Consider the following 6,000-nt stretch of genomic DNA (forward strand, 5'->3'; position numbering starts at 1 on the left):
TGTTCTTGCTTGGACCCGGCATGTATCCATGATGTTGTGTGGATGCGCCGATGCCGGAACAGTGTGTTGGTAATTACAAGCCCATGGGCTGCACAAAAATCTAGCAGCCTCCTATTGTTGTTATTGAGCTCATCTGGCCCATGCCTTCCAATCACTCCAGACCTGGTGCCAGCATCATGACCAACTCGAGCATTGAAGTCACCCAACAAGATGAATCTATCCCGAGGGGCCACTTTAGCCAGCACCTGTGACAGGCGGTCATAGAAGGCATCTGACTCATCGGCTTTGCCTGCATCCCTCCACGGATGTTCGTCTCACCACTCCTCGCCTCTGGTTGATGGGAAGGCGAGCCAAAAGTAGCCTGGGGCTTACAGCTTCCCACACCTCACCGACACGCTCCCACGCCCCCTTCATTCTTTTGTTCAGAAGAAGAGCCACACCATGTTGTTTGGCAGTCTCCTGCCCCGAGTAGAGGACTGTCCACCCCTCATGGTGGAAGGAGCCAGAGCCGGTCCACCGGACCTCCTGAATGATATACACACACACACATAGCCACACAGCCAGATACACACACACACACATAGCCAGATACACACACAGCAAGATACACACACACGCAGCCACACAGCCAGATACAAACACACACATAGTCACGTACACGCAGCCAAATACACACAGCCAGATACGAAACAAAGATCCCCCGTATCGTCTCAACAGACTGTAGGTGCAACTGCTGTTAGCGAGTCGCACCTATGAAGGCCGGAACGGCACACGAGGGGGTGGGTGGCCAGCACCATGCCCGGCCGCCTTTGTTTCCCCAGTAGCGATGTTCACACACTGCACCAGGTATTCATTTGAGGCTGAGCCAACCTATAGGGGAGGCCCAGGGCCGGTTCAGATAATCGTCACTGGGTGTTGACCGTGAGCGGGAATCAAACCCCGGTTCGCCGCGCAGCGCGCTAACCGCAACACTACCGCTCCCCACATAGACGCATACACAAAGACAAATGTTCCCCGTATATCCTTTAACAGACTGTTGGGGCAAGTGCTGTTAGCGGGCAGCACCTCTTCACACAGATGCAATGACTACGGCTGCATACGCCCGCACCCCCTGTGACATAACCGCCCTTAATGCGCCCACATCTCTCACCGGCTCTCAAGAGCTCAGCAAGTTTGTGCCTGGTTGCAACGTAGATGAGGGGCGACCACCACCAGCATCGTCACCACCACGACCAGGGCTTGCCAGGTGTTGTAGGCGCGGTGGCTCCTGCGAGCTGTGGGCCCAGAGAAGCCAAGTTGTCTCCCCCCCCCCTCGTGTGGGGATTCTCTCAGCTGGCGGACAAAGCGACGAGTCGGGGACCCCCCTGACAACCAGCACGAAATTTGTTTTCAACAACGGTGTAAAAACAAGAACAGTAATTATTTAAAACGCGGTTTAAATTTAAATGTATTTGAATGAAAATGCTTTAATTTACGTTCCACATTATATTTTAAAGTCACTCGCATTTAAAAAACTACGCCAAATAAAATATTGGGGCCCCACTCCACCGATTGCCCCCCCCCCGCACCCTGAGCTTATGATGTCGTTAACCACCCCACGGGATTTCGCCAAACTCCTGGACGCCTGTGGCAAAAAACGTTACAGCTCATCGCATTCCTCCAGTGTGGGCACGTGTTCACGACGATCGTTGTCAATCAGCGACAGGCGCCGAATATTCACGATAATCATCGACAGGCGCTGAAGCGTGGACGAGGACGACAGCGGCTGGACGCAGCGGCTGGAGGCAGCGGCTCAGACCCGCAGGAGGGGACGGCGAGAGAGCACGGCACTGACCGACGACTGAGATTCAGCACGGCCCCTTTGTGAGCCAGGCAGAGGCACGGGGCCCATGGGGAGATGCACGGCAGAGAGAGAGACGCGGGGAGACGCGGGGAGATACACGGAGGCTTAGGCACGGATCGCAGGCGCCCCCGTGTGATGGGCAGTGGAGACGCGGGAAGTGGGGAACCACAGAGGCTCAGTGGAACTGACTACGTACGGTGCGAAAGAAGTTCAAGGTACATACTGAGACACTGAGAGGGGAGATAGTCTCTACTGAGACACCCAGAGGGGAGAGAGTCTCACTGAGACCCCCAGAGGGGAGAGAGACTCACTGAGACACCCAGAGGGGAGAGAGTCTCACTGAGACACCCAGAGGGGAGATAGTCTCTACTGAGACACCCAGAGGGGAGAAAGACTCACTGAGACATCCAGAGGGGAGAGAGTTTCACTGAGACACCCAGAGGGGAGAGAGTCTCACTGAGAAACCCAGAGGGGAGAGAGACTCACTGAGACACCCAGAGGGGAGAGAGTCTCACTGAGACACCCAGAGGGGAGAGAGTCTCCACTGAGACCCCCAGAGGGGAGAGAGTCTCACTGAGACACCCAGAGGGGAGAGAGTCTCCACTGAGACACCCAGAGGGGAGAGAGTCTCACTGAGACACCCAGAGGGGAGAGAGTTTCACTGAGACACCCAGAGGGGAGAGAGTCTCACTGAGACACCCAGAGGGGAGAGAGACTCACTGAGACACCCAGAGGGGAGAGAGTCTCACTGAGACACCCAGAGGGGAGAGAGTCTCCACTGAGACCCCCAGAGGGGAGAGAGTCTCACTGAGACACCCAGAGGGGAGAGAGTCTCCACTGAGACACCCAGAGGGAAGAGAGTCTCCACTGAGACACCTAGAGGGGAGAGAGTCTCACTGAGTCACCCAGAGGGAAGAGAGACTCACTGAGACCCCCAGAGGGGAGAGAGACTCACTGAGTCACCCAGAGGGGAGAGAGACTCACTGAGACCCCCGCGTGTACCGGCTGCCACCCTCGGCGTCACCGCAGGGCTGTGGACCCGGCCTCGGGGTGAGGGACGTCCCTCAGGGCCCTGACCTCCGATCGTCACGCCGCGCTCCGTGGCTCTGAGCGGGGCCAGCGTGCGCACATCATACCGCAAACTCACGGCCAGTACCGTGATAGTTTACTAGGACGGGGCCTGTAGCATCAAGGGGCCTTAAATAAAACACACACAAGTATTAAAACACAATTTTTTTGCTTGCATAGTGAAGTAATTGTACTTTGTTCATTTGCTATATTGCCGGATAATACTGTAAAGGGGAGCCGACACGAGATTGCAGGGGTCTCGTCCTTTATTCCTTTTCTTCCATTCACACCTGTCCCCAGCCGTCCCCATCTCGTTCCCGCCAAAGGCCCCCTCTTCCCGCCCGTTCTCTCCTTATATCTCCTCGATCACCCCTCCCACTAACCCATCTATTGGTGGGAATCCTTCCCCTGACACCCCTACATCACCCCCCCCCCCCCCCCCCCCGGAGAAAAAATAACCGTCCTCGGTTCTGCCTCCCACATGGACCATTTAAGTCTCCCCATGCCTCCCACCACTGACAGTGACGACAGCCCTTACCCCCCCCCACAACCATACAATGCAATATAACACAACGAATCAATTGCGCGGCCTGCCCAGGTCTCCAGCCAGCATCCCGCAACAGCCCGGACATCCACAGGCAGCAGATGACCGTGGCGGCCCCCTCCTTCGAAGGCCCTCTCGTCGCGGTCCCTGGTTCGGTGGTGCCGGTGTCGCCTTGCCTGGCGCCGCTGTCTCTCCGGCCCCCGCTCGTGCTGCCGCTCCGTCAGGCCTCACAGGGGGTGCTGTAGGTGACAAGGGAACACAGGGCACCGAACCCCCTGCCGGTCGGCGTGTGGTGGTCGGCGACCTTGGCCTGGGTAGGGATGATGATGATGTTGGTGGTGATGTTGGTGAAGATGACGGTGGAGAGATGTATGGCTTAAGGCGGGTGGGGTGTACAAACCATCGTCGCTTACCCAGTTGGACCTGGACGCACTGCGGTCGGAGTGCTTTAATGACCTCGACCGGCCCTTTCCAGGGTCGGTGCAGCTTTGGTGAGAGGCCAACCGGCACCTGAGGACAGTGTAGCCATGCCTGGTCCCCGACTTTAAAGGGCTTGGCTGTCACTGTCCTCTCCCGTATCCATACATTACTCTCTTGGCTCTTGGCCGATGCGGCCTTGGCTGCTTGGCGGGCCTCTCTCAAATAAATGAGGGAGGTCTTTAGTGCCTTCGGCCATGCGTCGGCTCTTGCAGGAATGTCCGTCAGCTGCACCTCAATAGGCGGAACGGGATCCCGTCCGTACATCAGGAAAAACGGCGAGAACCCCGTCGCCGCGTGTGGGGCCACCCTGTACGCCGCTAAGACCGATGGAATGTGGAGGTCCCAGTCGGAATGGTTTTCGTCCACCACTTGGGACAGCATGGCCGCTATGGTGCGGTTAAGCCGTTCTACCATCCCATCGGCCTGGGGATGATATGGAGATGTTCGGACCTTTTTAGTGCCCAGGATAGAGCAGACGTCCTTCAATAGCTGTGAGGAGAAATTCCTGCCCTGATCCGTGAGCAACCGCTCCGGTGCCCCCTTATCAAGGACATAGCCTCCCACGAAGGCATCGGCGATGGTCTGTGCCGTTTGGTCCGGGAGGGCCCACGCCATCGGCCACCTCGTGCAGTACTCGACTCCGACCAACAGGTATTTATTTCCCCGTGGCGTGACCGGCAGCGGTCCCAGGATGTCCAACGCAACCAATTCGTTGACCCTGGTCACCGTGATGGGCTGTAGGGGCGCCCGGCTTACCCGGGGTGGCGGCTTTCGCCGCGCACATTCGACGCAGGTAGCGACCCATCGATGCACGTCAGCGGTCATACCTGGCCAAAAGTACCGACCCTGTAATGTGTACAGTGTCTTCCGCCCCGCCAGGTGCAGCAGCTGGCGGCCGTGTACGTCCATAACCAATTGTTGACGCAGCGACTCCGGAACTACCAGGCATCGCCGGCGCCCTGTCGGGTCCCATCGCATGAGGAGATCCTCCCATACGATGTACTCCTCCCCCCCTGCCTCTGCTGAGGCGCGTAATGTTCGCAGTGGGGCTTCCTCCAGCTGTAGCCATCTCCAATCGTCCAAGGTCAGCCCCAGGTCGTGGTCGGTCAGCTGGACCTCACCCTGTGCGCCCTCCGCCGTGCGTAAGGGAGCGATGACCGTCCCCTCCGGCCTCGCCTCCTTGCAGCGTGCCCCGCCTGTGGTGCATGCACAAGGGCCCTGGGGCGCCAGTCGGGACAATGCGTCTGCGTTGGCATGTCTGGTCCCTTTGCGATGCACTACTTGGTACCTGTACTCCTGCAGGCGCTCTATCCATCTGGCCAGCTGGCCCGAAGGCTGGTCGATGTGGAGCGAATACTGCAAGGCCGCGTGGTCAGTGCGGACCGTAAATTTGCGACCATACAGGTTGGGTCGGAATTGCTGCACAAAGTGAACGACTGCCAGGAGTTCCCTACGTGTGACGCAGTAGCGCTGCTCCGCTGATGAAAGCACGCGACTACCATAGGCGATAACCACCTCCCGACCCTGCTGGACTTGCGACAAAACACTGCCGATGCCCACGTCGCTGGCGTCCATGTCCAGGATAAAGGGGAGGCCAAAATCCGGAAAGGCCAATGGTGGTGCATCTGTCAGACGTGAGCGCAGCTGCTGGAATGCCTCTTCCTCCAGAGGGCCCCAATAAAACCTCTGGTTCTTCGCCGTCAACACGTGCAAGGGCTTGGCAATGGTTGCGAAGTTGGGCACAAACCGGCGGTAGTAAGAAACGAAACCCACAAACCGGCGTACCTCCGGAACCGTTGTGGGAACAGCCCAGGCCCTCACGCAGGCCGTCTTTTCCGGGTCTGTAGCCACTCCAGACTCACTGACGACGTGGCCCAAGTAGCGTACCGACGACTGCATAAGGTGGCACTTCGACGGCTTGAGCTTCAAGTTCGCGTTCCGGATCCGCAGGAACACCTGACGTAATCGGTCAATGTGTTCCTCGAATGATCGGCTGAAAACAATGACGTCATCCAGGTAGATGAGGCACGTTTCCCATTGGAGGCCTGCTAAGGCCAACTCCATT

Source organism: Lampetra fluviatilis, chromosome 41 (assembly GCF_964198595.1).
Source record: "Lampetra fluviatilis chromosome 41, kcLamFluv1.1, whole genome shotgun sequence".
NCBI lineage: Eukaryota > Metazoa > Chordata > Hyperoartia > Petromyzontiformes > Petromyzontidae > Lampetra > Lampetra fluviatilis.